The sequence below is a fragment of the Bemisia tabaci genome, chromosome 9 (genome assembly GCF_918797505.1).
Source record: "Bemisia tabaci chromosome 9, PGI_BMITA_v3".
Classification (NCBI taxonomy): Eukaryota; Metazoa; Arthropoda; class Insecta; order Hemiptera; family Aleyrodidae; genus Bemisia; species Bemisia tabaci.
The window spans coordinates 9751145-9766010 of NC_092801.1; the positions used below are offsets into that span (position 1 = coordinate 9751145).

At 40.0% G+C, this 14866-nt stretch overlaps 1 protein-coding gene and 1 non-coding gene across 3 annotated transcripts in view; both read right to left on the reverse strand.

Annotated features, from left to right (window-relative positions):
* Positions 1–14866, reverse strand: part of Oamb (Octopamine receptor in mushroom bodies) — a 249085-nt gene that overhangs the window by 167295 nt on the left and 66924 nt on the right. The gene's annotated exons all lie outside the window — the stretch shown is intronic.
* Positions 3134–3205, reverse strand: TRNAH-GUG (transfer RNA histidin (anticodon GUG)). Its single transcript has one exon. It is a non-coding gene; the product is annotated as a tRNA-His (tRNA).

A 14866-nucleotide genomic window follows, 5' to 3' on the forward strand; every position in this document is an offset into this window, starting at 1 on the left:
CTACCTTTTAGACGTTGTGTGATACAATGTTCGCTGAACTTGACTTAACTCAAATATGTCAATCGGTGAATGATTTCCAGCTTCCGTTTGCTCACACTCACACTCACAGTCGGAAGTCTCGCGAAGTTCTCATGGATCTCTCATCAAATCAGGGTTGCCACAGAATTTAGGAAATGAAATTCCATGACATTTCCCTGATTTCCATGACACGTTTTGGTGAAACTCCCTGGCAACTGGAGATGTGACGGATGGTCAAGAAGGCATAATTGAAAATAGTTTTCAAGCAAATTTTTTTGTTCAAAACCTCAAACCCATTCTGGAAAGCAAATGACGGTGATTTAACAAATGTTCCCTGCTTAAATTTTCGTCATTTTCCCTGACTTTTAAAATTCCCTGACATTTCCCAGTATTTCCTGACTGTGGCAACCCTGTCAAATGCACGAGAAAGGCTGGCATATGAATCACTTCAACTAAATTTTTTGACAAGGGTCGACTACTTCTGGCTCAATAATTTATCTGCTCAGGAAAAATCAAAGGAACTGAGGTTAAGGAAGAATAGAAAGATAGGAAGGAGAGGAGGGAATAAAACATAAAAAGGAAGAAGAAGTAGGGACTGATGAAGAGAAATAAGAAAAAAAAGCGTAAAAAGGGAAAGAAGAGGAGAGAGAAACAGAGAATAATAAAATAGAGGAAGAGAGAGGAATAAACTCCTTCATTTGCCTCTTCTTTCTCCTATCTTTTTTCTTTTTCATCGTTCATTTCCATTTACCAATGTATGCTTCTCCTCTTAGTTCGTTTCATTCTTTCCTTCTTTTCGTTTACTAATGGATCAATTCTACTTGTGCTAAAAATTCCCCTGTCCTTCAAATCTTACTTCTTCTCATACAAGAAATATTTTACGCATTTTAACCGATCAAAAATGCTTTATGCTCGCTTCAACCACGTTCAATAACGCCAGCTCATATATTTTAGGGGAAAAAAGGAAAAGAAAACTTTTATCGCATCATTCGTGCGATAGAATTTACAAATAGCCCAAGGTTTGCAAACGGAACACTAACCGACAAAAAACCCCTCTCATGATTTCCGAAAAAGATTCAATTCCCAATTGAAAGCGAACATTTAACTGTTGTCAACACCCCTCTTTACAACGGGGAAAAAGGCTTCCTAGCTTGGAGAGAATGAAATTGTTCATCAGTTTATTCCTTTGTAATGCTCATAGACGCAAAAAGTTCTGTTAGATGAACTTGTAAAGCAAACAGAATAGATTGGTTTTGGGACTCGATTGTCTGTGAAGATTTACAAAATTACGACTGCCCGTAACCCTCCGGTTATGTCTCGACGCGCCTCACAGTGGATCTAGTCAATTACAGAGGTCGGGCATGAAATTTTTGACGAAAACTGCAAATTGCGATGTTTATTTCGTTACATTTTAAACTCCAAGAGGAGCTACTAGAAAAAACTTTCACAGAAAACCATTGGAGCCACTCACCGGAAGAGATAGTCGCGCCAATTTAGTAGGGGTAGTTGTCAAAAAACATTACCTGACACTTGATTTTTTTATTTCGCTCAATTTGATGTCCGATTCATTTTTTACGATGTTTTTGTAATCATATATCCGAAGCTCGTGTTTACTGACCCTATGCAATCTGCAGGCCACATAAGTTTAGCAAACCTACCGGTCTAGGGTCAATTTAACCCGGCTTCCGTTTCGAAAAGTGTTATCTTCACTCGCCGAACTGACTCAAAAGCGAATTTCGCTGCCTTGGATGGAGGTGCTGCGTGGAGCGTAAATTGAACGTGTTTAAACAAAAAGGTACTATATCCATTGTAACATAAGCCCTGAGATTCATAGAATACATGCATGATTGGGCTCAAGTCAGAATTGGATTGCATTTTGCAAAAAGGAACCACTAGCATTGCAATGATGCTAAGATTGTGCAACTTCATCTTTTGCAATAAAATTGCGGAAATCGTGAAAAACTATGGAATTTAGATGGTAATTTTTGTCTTAAATTTACAGTTTTTAGCGAGTTAAATAGAAACTATGAATGGATAATCGGGTTTTTCCTCCAAGACAAAAGAAGTTGCACAATCTTAGCAACATTGCAATGCTAGGGGCTCCTTTCTGCAAAATGCAATCCAATTGATATCACTCCTTTTGATATAAATGTGTCAAAGTATTTCTTCCAAAAAATCCAACTATTCTGTTGCCTGGGACAAGAGTGTGCCAAAACCGAAATGGCGCTAAAGTGACATTACTTAGACGAGTTTCAATTAAATTGGGCTCACGAAGATTAGCGTGCTTTTTTTTCCATGTAGCAAAAGCATCTCCGATTGTTTGCTGAGTGTGTTCAAACTTCGCTCCCGGACTCCATTGCCACCCGGTCGCATTAAAGCGCCGCGTAAACAAAGGATTTCCGATTCGTTCTCTGTTGCCGACGCTCGCTGCCAGACAACGCTGCTGTTCTTCCATTACACATTGAGTTTTAGATGCTCTAGGAGAGCCCTTTGCTTCAGAGTGTAATTATAAGCAGAGAATCTACTAAAACAGGCTGGTCAAAAATAAGAACTTTTACAGAACTTTTTCAGTGAATTCTCAAGAAATTCAGTACCTCCTCCAACCGAAAAATTCCGTACTTTTTCAGTACCTCCATTTGACGAAATTAGAAAAATTTCAAAAATTTGAAACAACAACAAAAATCACAAAAAATAAAAAAAAATTCCGGACCTTTTTGCGGAATTTCACATTTTCAGTACTTCCGGACCGCCCTTGAAAAATCATTACTACTTCCGGTCTTTCCGGAAATTTGGGACTTGCGGACACTCTGAAACGGGAAGTACGAGTTTTGGATCCCATGAAAGCTATCCAGGACCCAAAAATGGTGGTGAATTGGGATGAGAGGGGCGTTCTTGCCAATTTCTGACATTCCGTCACCTTCCGGCCGAAGTGTCACAAGCCCTACGCGACGTTTTAAAATTTCAGCCGCATTTATATGATGAAACTTACTTCCCTATATTGACAGTAAAATTAATTGAATTGCTCACAACTCAGTTTGAAAATTTTATACACACTTTCTTTTCTCCATACTGAATCGTTACGAGTCATAAAGCAGGACGGAGGTGAAAATTTTAATGCCGTGACCAGGATTCGAACCTGGGTTACTGCGGCCACAACGCAGGGTCCTAACCACTAGACGATCACGGCTTAATGTACGCCGAGGACGAGGTTCAAAAATTCAATCTTTCTCTTCGAAGATGGTTTACTGATTTTCACAGGTGGCTGAACCGCAATAGTCCGGAATTCAGCAGGCCGCTTCGCACAGTGGATCGAGTCAATCAGAGTGGTCGGATGAAATTGTTTACTAAAACTGCAAATTGTGATGTTTATTTCGTCACATTATACTTTTCAAGGGGTAATTTTGGAAGAAAATGTCACGAGGAAACCAAAGAAACCACTTTTAAGACCTCAAAGTTTTGTATTAACGGAATTCTAAGCGTTTAAAGTTTCCAAATTTTGTTTAAACTCTCCTATTAACACGATCAACTGCGAGTCGAGCTGATTAACGCGTTTCGTCGAGTGCAATGACCATTTTTGCGAGTAAAGTAACCCCGATTTTCCTCCATTTAAATCGGTTCTAAATGAGGGGTTTGGAGGACAAGGCGCACTATTGCAGTTTCTAAAAAAATTGAGACATTAGTGATTCCAAATAAAACTAGTCTCAGTGCATACTCTGTGTGAAATTCGCTCCCAAATTCCAATTTTTAAGTATCGAAAAGTCAGTTTGAATTTTCTTTCTGCGATTAGGTTTCATGTAATTTCAAAACTTCATAAACATATCTCTCGAAATAGCAAAAACTGCACTTGCGCGCTTTGTTCTCCACGCCCCTCAAATGGATTACATTTTGCAATTCGGAACTATAATTTCTGGTTTACCTGTAAAAACACGTATGTGCATAAGGAAACTGATGGTACATACGTTCTTTCTAAAGTAAGCCAAAAATTATAGTTCCGAATTGCAAAATGTAATTCAAATAATCATTAATTCAATCTTTGTCTAAAGTTGTATACCATTTATATACATGTAAATGGACAGTAACAAATTCGACCACTTTTCAAAAAACATTTTCAACGAAGAATAGTATAATAGTATAAATAGCTATTATTATTAAAATAGTATGATGTGTTGTGTAATTCCCGCATCTCAGGGTCATTTTTAAGTCATTTAGGTGTGTTAATTTGCCTAACAGGTTTTCAATCTTCGAAAACGACATTAATATCCATAGAGGGATACCTTGATAACTTCGAGTTAAGCGTTTGCCACACCGTCAATAATTTTATTCATTAATAGTCTGATAATGATTATGAACATGCCATTTTCGAATAACGAGCATCCGTAATGATAAGTTTGTCAAGAATGGATTCTAAATTAATAGCAAGCTGAATGAACTTTCTCAATAACCAAAATTATCATAAGGATCCTTCATAAATATTCGTTATTTTCAATGAGACTTGTTACGAGGAAACACTTCCCCGTTCCATTCTTTCTGACTGTGTACCCTGCTTCATAAAACATTTAAAACGCTTTAAAAATTAACACCTGGAGATTTCCTGGATTGCAGCGCTTAAACCTAGACGTAAAACCTCGTTTCAAAGCCACGTTTTCACAAGGCACGGACGGTGCGAATAAATTGACCGCGCAAAATCAACCGCCCGGCTTAAATCCACCAAGGAATGCGATGATTTTAAGCCTGTCCGTTCCCACTGAAAAGGCACATTGCGTCACCAATATCTATGAAAACGACAATTATAAAATAATTGCACCGTTTTGCAGTGATAGCGAAGAGAGCAGTAATTGCAAAAATAATGCTCTGGGAAAACGGTCTCAGAAGCTTCTGACCGGAAAATGTTATCGAAATAAGAAGCCTCCGTTCTTTGCCAAATTGTCACTAGTCGTCCAAAAGACTACTAGAAATCGTTTGAATGATAAAAAATCGACCGATTTTATTTGAATTACAAAAAAAGGGTATTTTCCATTTTCACGTTTGGCTAGTGTTAGGTAAGACATCCATCGGTGCCATCTTTTGCATGCTTTCGTAGTTCCGTTTTGGACACAAAACAAACGCATTTTCAGGTTAGGATTTCGCAGAAGAGGACGGCACTTCACTTCAAAGCACAGTTTTCATTTGCTGTCCGGGGGAATATTGTCACTTACTACTATCTTGCCTTAAACTGCGTCATTTTATGCGCACATGCGGCTTTCTCATATATATGTCTCGTTTTGATACAATTATTGAGATGAATTTCGCTGTTTGAGTAATTTCAGTGTAGAGTACCTTTATATAGCTCTTAGGATCCAAAAGGGCGACACCAAGAGCTACATGACTTGATCAAACCTAACCTAAAATTTTCGAGTTGTCCATGCTCTCCCTAGAGTCCCTTTACACTGAGAGTCAAGACAACACCCCCTCATGGAGTTACAAACGGGAAGAAGATTACACAATTTGAACGTTTTTCGTAATCTTTGATCGGCCCATTCTCAAATTCCTTTCTCCGTTTCTTCTCTCATTACGTTGGTACCTTATCAAGCCCGTGATTCCTCGGTCCATTCCAGATTATAATCTTTGCAATTGGTGAAAATGTAATCTTTATTCCCGTTTGTGACACTGTGGAGGCCTAAAATACGGTGACCAATCAGAAATGGATTCACATTGTCTTGACTCTCAGTATAAAGGGACTCAAACTCTCCCTATAAAGGTACTCTATTTCAGTGATTTCATGTAAAAGAGTTAAGACGACTTTTGAAGGAAACTAGGTTTCGAAAATAGAAAATAGATACGTACTGCTCTCTTCGCTATCACGACAGCTTTTTCGCGAATCTGCTCGTCGCGTCGCGTCGCATGCGTCCTGTGGAACCGTGGCTTCACGACCGACGCTCTGAGTCGACCCATTAGTCTTCATCATGGCCGCTCGCCGGGCGAGGCAACCGGAACGGCCGGGCGCCTTAAATCGAGCCTTGTCCATTGCGAAAACCGCCTAACAGCAGAGAGTCCCGCTTGTACATAGACGCTTCTTCAGCGATGCGGCATATTCCAGTACACAAATTGGATTCGCCTCGTTATTTAATCAGTTCCCCGCAAACAGAGAAAAGTAAATATCGCACTTGCTACGCTGCCGTGCTAAGAAAAAACGCCGTATGAGCTATTCAAATATCGCCAAATTTCCTGTTGAGAAAATGTTAATTTTTGTAGAATCTTGTGAATATTTTGTCTTGACATTTTCAGACACTTCTGATCAAATAGACTGCATTTTGCAATTTGGAACTATAGATTCTGGCCCGGTTTAAAAACAACGTATGTGCTATTGGTTTCCCTATGCACAAAAGAGTTTTTTCAGATGAGCCAGAATCTATAGTTCCAAAATGCAAAAAGCAGTCCATTAATCATATTGAAAAAACATTATCGAAATCCCAACTGACCTCCTGACAGATTTTGGCGCGAGATATGAAATAATTTGCACTAACACGAGGTGCGCCTGATCTAGAGTAACTTCACAGAGAGCGTTGAGACAACGCGGCTTATGGATGTCACAACAGAATAAAGATTACACAAACCGGACGTTTTTCGTGATCTTTGATCAACCCATTCCCGAATTCCTATCTCCGTCCCCTCTCTCCAGGGCCGGATTTATCTACTTGCCGCCCATGGGCCGCCTGTATTTTGCCGCCTCCTTTTCATTCGTATTGAAACATCAATAAAAACCATCAAAAGAACGTGCCAGCGTGGGAGGGGTGCATAAGAAGCGTTTACTCGTGTTGAACACATTTTTTGGGAATGCCCTGTCAACACTACTAGCAAAAGTTAAGTTTCGTAAATCTATCTCTGTGGGGCAAGGCCTTTCAGTTGTAAGAAATGAACAAAAAAATTATGAAAGAACGAACATGAATGTGTTTTAATGATTTTAAACTGCCGCCGCCGCGCCGCGCAGACCGCACCGTGTTTGGCGCAATGCGTGAAGTATTCACGTAGTCTTGTAGGCGCCATGCGTTTCACGCTGACTGCACTGTGTTTGGCGCAATGCTTGAAGTAATCATGCATTCTTGTAGGCGCTATCCGTTTCACGCTGACCGCAATGACCGCACTGTGTTTGATGCAATGCGTGAAGTATTCGTGCAGTCTTGTAGGCGTTAATATGTGTTACATGCCGATCGCCGCGCCGAGGGCTTCTCCTTTTCATCTCAAGTCCTCGTCATCATTGCTCTCTGCGCCGCGCCGTTCCAGGCCAAATTGCGTTTTGGATTCTCTCTTAACTCGACTACTTAAAGGTGCTGTCTCTTGTATCACTGAAAGACGACACAAATTAAAAATTACTATACTCTCAGGAAATGAGAGATTTTGTCGCCTTTTCCTCGTTTGTAATTTTTTTTTCTAAATCCGATATTTTTATATACCTACATTTAAAAAAATTGCAAAATTTTGCCGCCCTCTAGATTTGCCGCCATGGGCCGCGGCCCATGTGGCCACCACCTTAATCCCGCCCTGCCTCTCTCCTTCCATTTGTTCGTTGCCGTAGCCCCAATTCCACGGTCCATTCCAGTTTCTAATCTTTGCAATTGGTGAAAATGTAATCTTTATTCCTGTTTGTGACAATGTGACGGCCTAAAATACGGAAACCAATCAGAAATGGATTCGCATTGTCTTTACTCTCAGTATGAGGGGACTGTAGGCTGATCCAACCACACTTTCAGCAGACTCAACCGTACCTCCGACTGGTGCAATTACTTTTCTATCTGGCGCCAAAATAAGCCAGGAGTACCGTCAGGATTGTGATACTTTTCTTTCCGTGTACGAGCAAAATTATCTGAAAAATTTGAAGAAAAATATCTGCAAATTATCCGAAAATTCTCGATTTGTCGAAAGAAATTGGACACTGTCCGATGGCTCTTCGGTGTTTTTCCTTAGCGCAGAAGCCCGGGCCCTTTGCATGTACTGCCGTGCTAAGGGAAAATGCCGTATGAACATTCGAGAGTTGCTAAATTACATTTGATAAAATGTTTATTTTTGCGGAACGTTATGAGTACTCTGGAAAAAAACACATTGGATCTAGTGTCCAGACTCTTAAAAACATCGACAAGAAAAAATACTCTTGATTCAATCAGATTTAAGCTTAAATCAAGAACCAAGCCTCTTAATTTGAGCGGATTTCCTTGAAATTTAAGCTTAAATCTGATGGAATCAAGAGTCCTTTTTCTTGTCAATGATTTCAAGAGTCTGGAATCTAGATCCAATGCGTTTTTTTTTTTTTTCCAGTATATTTTTCCTTGAAATTTTTAGAAACTTCAGGTGGGATTGCAAACAAAATTATCCGAAAAATTGAAAGGACAATATTCACAAGTTTACCAGGAAATTCGTGTTTTATGTTTTCCTTCGCACGGTAGTGTATACTCAACCCTTTCGCTCTCTACACTTCCATCGACACGATGTCAAACTTTGGCACTTGAGCCAGGGCGTCCAAGTTTACATCTGCACCTTGTCTATTGGTCCATTTTGACGATAAAAACACATTTTCCTGCATTTAATATTCTCACCTTGTCCACTGTCCAGTGGCCCATTTTAAATGACCATCCTTTCGACCATCCGCCAAAGTGAACTCCCTATTCCGTGCGCAATATTAATTAATCTCGCTGCCCCGGCCGGGTTGTTTAGGGTGACCAGGAGAACTGCCGTGTTGAGGAAAAACGCCGTATGAACCTTCAGACGTTGCCAAATTACCTTCGGTAAAACACGAATTTCCTGGTAAAATTTTGAATATTTATCTTCCAATTTTTCAGATAATTTTGTTCGCAATTTCTCCTAAAGTTCCTGAAAATATCAAGGAGAAATATTCAAACTTTCCGTAGAAAATAAACATTTTATAGCAGGAAATATGGCAACTCTCGAATAATCAAACGGCGTTTTTCCTTAGCGCGGTAGATCAGGACTTCCGCGATGGCACACGATCAAAATCTAAAAGCCGTTAAGAGCATCCGTTGTGCCGCACAGTGGATCGGGTCAATTGGAGAGGTCGGACAAAATGAAGAAACTTTGACAGCTTGTAACTCCGTTTTTACAAAAACATTAAAGCTTCAGTAGTGGTTCTATTGGTTTCCTCGTGTAAAATTTACCTCTGTAAGCAACCCTTATAATTTAAAATTTGACAAAATAAATATCAAAATTCGCAATTTAAGTAAAAAAATTCATGTCTAACTTCTCCCATCGACTTGATCCATTGTGCGCCGGGCCGGGCACCGAAAGTTGGACCGGAAACTTAAACGACTCCTGGTGGCTCTGCCGTGCTTAGGAGTAAACATTCGAGGGTTGCCAAATTTCTCTGATAAAATTTCAATTTTTAAGGAGAACTATGCATATTTTCAGTTGATATTTTCGGATAATTTAGATCAGATTGCGAATAAAATTCCCTGAAAATTGGAGGAAAAATATTCACGGATTACCCTTACACGTCGTTTCTTATCAAAATGAACTTGACAAAATTCGAAGGTTCATAGAACGTTCTTTTTTCGCACCGCAGAGGTATGACCGGTCCCGGCGACTCCCTTACGTTGGTTCGGCAGTTTTTTACAAAAGTCAAAAATGAGTGGAACTTTGTGGCAGGTTGCGCCAGCAAATACGCGGTTTTAAACTTAAGGGTCAAAACCACTTAAATGCTGGAGCACTGTGCCACAATCCGTGGCAGAATAAACCAGGAAAAGAGACTTGGAATTTTAGGATTTTGCCGGAGCGTGGCGCCACACTCTGTGGCGCAGGGCCCGGGTTTCTGCCGAGCTCCGAGCGTGGCGCCAAAATCTGTAAGACTGCATTGGTTTTCCGCACAACTTCACTTCCGAACAGGCTGCTCCGAAGAAAGAGTGGCAACGCCGCATTGACCAGAACTGGCTGCATCCGCAGATTAGGTGTAAATCTTAAGCGTTATATCACTGTCAACATGCCATGTATTTTTCACCCTTCTGATTCCCCCTTCACAACAAACGCAATGGATAGTTCTCACGTAAAATGGATAGGATGCATGTGTGAGGAATTTGCGATTTGACTATTGATTCTTGTGTAAAAGTTCGCGAGAAACACGATGGCGCCACTGGTTTTCTCTGAAATCAACTCCCAAGCTCAAAAAAAGCTCTCGAGTTGAGGCCAAAATGGAGGGGATATCCCACGCTACCTTGAGAGTCCGCGTCTACATCAAGACAAACTCTCCATGCAAAGATAGGGAGCAAATACATTGACAGGGCTGCCACTTTATTTGGGTACTATAAAACTGAAAACACGGCAACCCTGCTAATGTATTTGCTCCCTATCTTTGCATGGAGAGTTTGTTTTGATGTAGATGTGGACTCTCAGGATAGCGTGGGATATCCCCTCCGTTTTGGCCTCAACTTGAGAGCTTTTTTTGAGTTTGGGAGATGATTTCAGAGAAAACCAGTGGCGCCATCGTCTTTCTCACGAAATTTTACAAAAGAAACAATAGTCAAGTCTCAAATTCCTCACGCATGCAACATCTTCATTTCCCAAGAAAATATTAATTATTTAATAAAAAAGTACTTAAATTAGTCCGAAAATGTTTGTAATAAACGGCAACACTGAATGTCACAAAACGAGCGCAACGGCATCACGTTCCTTGCAATGAGGGTCACGTGACAATGGTGGGGGGTCGCAGGGCGGGGAGGGGGGGGGGGTCGCGGGGTAGTAAAGTGGCCGGCATGAATAATAAACCCCCCGCCCGGTTATGACTCCTTCTCAGTGGCGCGGCGTGAATGATCGATCATCGATATTTCCGCATTTGAAGCCATGATACAGAATCGATTACTGAGGTGTTCGTTGCAAAAACCCTGTTTATCGATTCTTTTCCATAGGTTTAAATGGCAAATCAATCGATACATCGCAAAGCCCGCCACGCCATCGCTCCCTCTGAGAGGATACTCAACGGGGATCCCTAATCGATGTAGTCTGACAGACTCGGGTCATGTCATTCAAACCCGACGACTCCACTTAACGCGGACGTACTTAAGAGCAGCGGCGATTCTTGAAAGGTGGTAACACTGTTTTACCTCCATTTAAATGCATGTAAAAGAATCGATTCTGGGCGAGGCAGACTGCCTCGCCTGGCCTTCCAGTTTAAGGGTGTAAATATGAATAAACTCATTAAAAAAAAAAAAAAAAAATAATAATGATAATAATAATCAGAAAAAAATGCTACGATTCACCAAGACCCGAGTTTTTCCAACAGAGTTTAAACCCTCGTTAAGTCAACATGCAACGGCAAGGTGTGCTTTGCGATGTATCGATTAATATGCCATTCAATCCTAGGGAAAAAGATCGTTATTCAGGGCGTTCGCAACGGAGACCATATTACTCGATTCTTTATCACGGTTTCAAAAGGGATACTATCGATGGTTGATTATCATGCCTCGACACTGGATCCACGAACTCGGTGGACGGGTGAACTTTGTCGAGGTCGGTGGAGTAAATTTTAAATGTCTCAATCTTACTCGTTAAGTGGGCTCAAAATAATTGATGAAGCTGTGGCAAACTTAAAGCGAACGATACAGGGAGAGGAGATCTGAAACCACTTTCTACCGTCCCGAAGAGGTGCATCGTAAAAACACATGAATTTGTCTGAATTTCTCCTGGTTTTTTTGTTTATTTGTTTATTTTTTTTAAGCGTGCCAGTAGGGCTCGCTTTTTGAAATCACTCGGATGTACCATAGTACAGCACACAGATCAACCAATGCTATTCAACGGGTCGTCCAAATACTTTTTTCCTCGCACCCGTTTCTTTGTCTTTGAACCATTACACTGTCAAGCCCTGATGGTCTTTTACCAAAAAATCTAATGAACTGCTAATTGGAAACCCTTGAGAACATTTTTCTGTCAAAACCGTATTATTCAATTTGACAGAAACCTCATAGGAGCTTTCTTACGCTCGGAGGACTCAACTCTAGAACCTCCTTTCCCGCCAAAACTCTATAGCCAATGAGCGTCTTGCACTGTAAGTGCAATCTGTGATGAGCCTCGTGACTCATTATACTATGTACTAACCATGGCCCCTGCCGAAATCCACTTAAACCACTACAGTTATCTCGCGATATAGCTTTGGGTGTCCGGTTTCGAGCAAGGCAATAAAAGACGGCGAGGCAATTAACCGATTAACCATTCACCGTGATGCCAGGATCCACCAAATTTTCTCAAAAATTGTTTTCCGTCTATTTAGCGAGTTTTTCTTTACTTTCCGTTGAAGTACAAATAAAAAGAGACCTCATTTGTACAAATCGGCCGAATAGGAGAGAAGTTACAGTTCGAAATCCAAAGAGATTAACTGAACGCGATTTCGATGCACGGCAGTTCGCCCAAATCACAGTCGTGCGCAAATGCCGCATATCAGCTTAAAATCAAGATAATTGGACGGAATCTTTAAAATTAATTTACATTCAACGTTCATGAATCAATATTTTCTCCCAAATTTAGCAAAAAGTACCAATTGATGCAAAAAGCAAAGACGTGAAAATAAGAGGTATTTGTCCAACATTTCAGTTATTCGGCACGCTTTTCCAACATACTCATGTGGATTTTTTCTTCTTGTTTTTTATTGTTAAGTCTTTCATTTTTCAATATAATACGGCTAGTTACATGAATCTCGCAACATATCCTCAAGATGAGGGACCAAGTTTGTAATGCCCGCGCTGACGTCGATAAGCTTAGCTTTGCCTATCATCAGTTATTTTTACCAGAGAGCGCTGATTGATAGGTAGTGTAATCTTTGAAAGTGCCGGCTTGGCTGAACTTTGTTTACCTGTTTTCAGTCTTGCTTTGCTGTTAAGCGGCGGCTCATTTATGTGTAAATTTTAACTTTTGTTTTTTGTTTTTTTCGGCGGTTGAAAAAGGGAATGTGAAACCCGAAACGTCCCGTCAAATTATTTTTATTTACAGCCTGTACCCCGTGTTCCTCTCATTGCATTTACATATTTTGGGCTGATTAAATTGTTACCTATATGAATCTTATAACTATAACTAATAACAAGAGCATGTAACTAAAACTTATTCTACTTGTTCAATTTTTCCTCCTAATCTCCTTAGTGGCTATGAGAAGTCGTTATCTCTTCTTGACAAAATTTACGATTTATACATCGATTTATTTCCTATTACATACATTCTAATGATAAGAATTACCGAATAAAAAAGTGATTGCCAGAGTCAATAAGTTTCTCCCGGTTAAAAATTCATTTTTGAGAATATTCATGGATAATCTATTTTGAATCGTTGCTAGGTCAAAAGGTGGGAGAGTACCTTTAAAGAGGTAGAAATGAAAAGTAGAGAAAAAAGGAAAATCAATTTTATCAGAGTATATTTGGCAACGCCTGAATGTTAATTAGCTGTTTTGCCCTAGTGCGGCGGGCGGTATTTTTGTGGCTTTAGTTGAATGACTTTATTACCTATACAATTTGAAACTAAGTGTTATTTAAAAAGGCAGGTTCCACAGAAATATGTATGTGCTGGGCTTTTTTATAGGGCTACAGATCACAAAGGATCCTAGACAAAAGGTTGACATTCTCGAAGATTATTTAATAGAGAATTTTAGGGTTTAATTTTGATTAACATTATAGTTATGAACTTTTAGGATTAGAGAACAAGAATTATAGCCAAAAATGCGGTGTGGCGTAAAACCTCGCCGTTGAAGAGCAATTTAGAGATGCCAATTTTTTGTAGCTGCCACTACGGGAGCCGAACCATGCAGGAGTGGCACCTAACAATACTTTTGATTGATTTAAATTTTTCGTGGGAGGAATTTCACCGATTCACCTTTAACTACAATATTCCGGTAATGCCAACATTTCAAACGAACTAAATTCAATTTCAAAACGACGAACTTTCTCCAAATTTTCATTTTTTGTGTCGACCTATTCAAAACTCTGCTATATCTCTCTATAGCATGCAGAAAGCCGAGTAACCGCTATAATTTCAATGGTTACCTGTCGAAGATTCGATTATATGTATGAAGAGAATTTAGCAAGTTTGTGTGAAAACAATACCGAAACCACCAAATTGCGAAAAAAAATGTCAGACCTACAAATAAATTGACATTACCCCAACTTCCCACTCAATTATGCAGTAATTCTTCGCGCAGGAAATTTATAGAGCGCCGCTTAGCTCAAACATGAATTAACACACCCTTTCATGCCACGACCGATGTCGAATGAGGGTCTGCAGGGATAAGCAGGGTGACAATGAGTTTATACAAACGACACAAATTTGTTGAATTGCGTTGTTGCCACCTTGCCGTGTCCCGTAAATTTACAAACATATTGAACAAACCATACACTTGACATGGTGCGAATTGAAACTTACGATAAGTTTCCCATCACAATTTTACGGTGAGCATGATTAAAAGCTTCAAAAAGTCCAAAACCAACTGATTAGTAAGAAATTAGGGGTTTGCAATGCAGTAAAATGAATAAATCTAAACTGTAAGGTCTGGATAAACGATCAAATTCCGAAACTAATTCTTATCAAGAGCCCTGGATAGACGATCAAATTCCGAACCAATTCCGATCAAAGTAGACATTCTGATGGTCACCATCCACCATCAAATTTTTACGGGCCGCACTATTTTGTTCAAAGTAAGATCAGAATGGAGTGCCCAGTGCCACCACTCATCATTTCCTGCCACAGGAAACACTTCTGCCAAGTTTTCATTTTAAAACTAAGCAAATTAATGAGTTTAAGGCTGATGACTCCCGAAAATTTGATGGTACACTGAAAAAAAAGTTCTGTTCACAGGGCTCCTGCACTTCTTTTGTAACAGTCACAGAAGCTTCCGTTA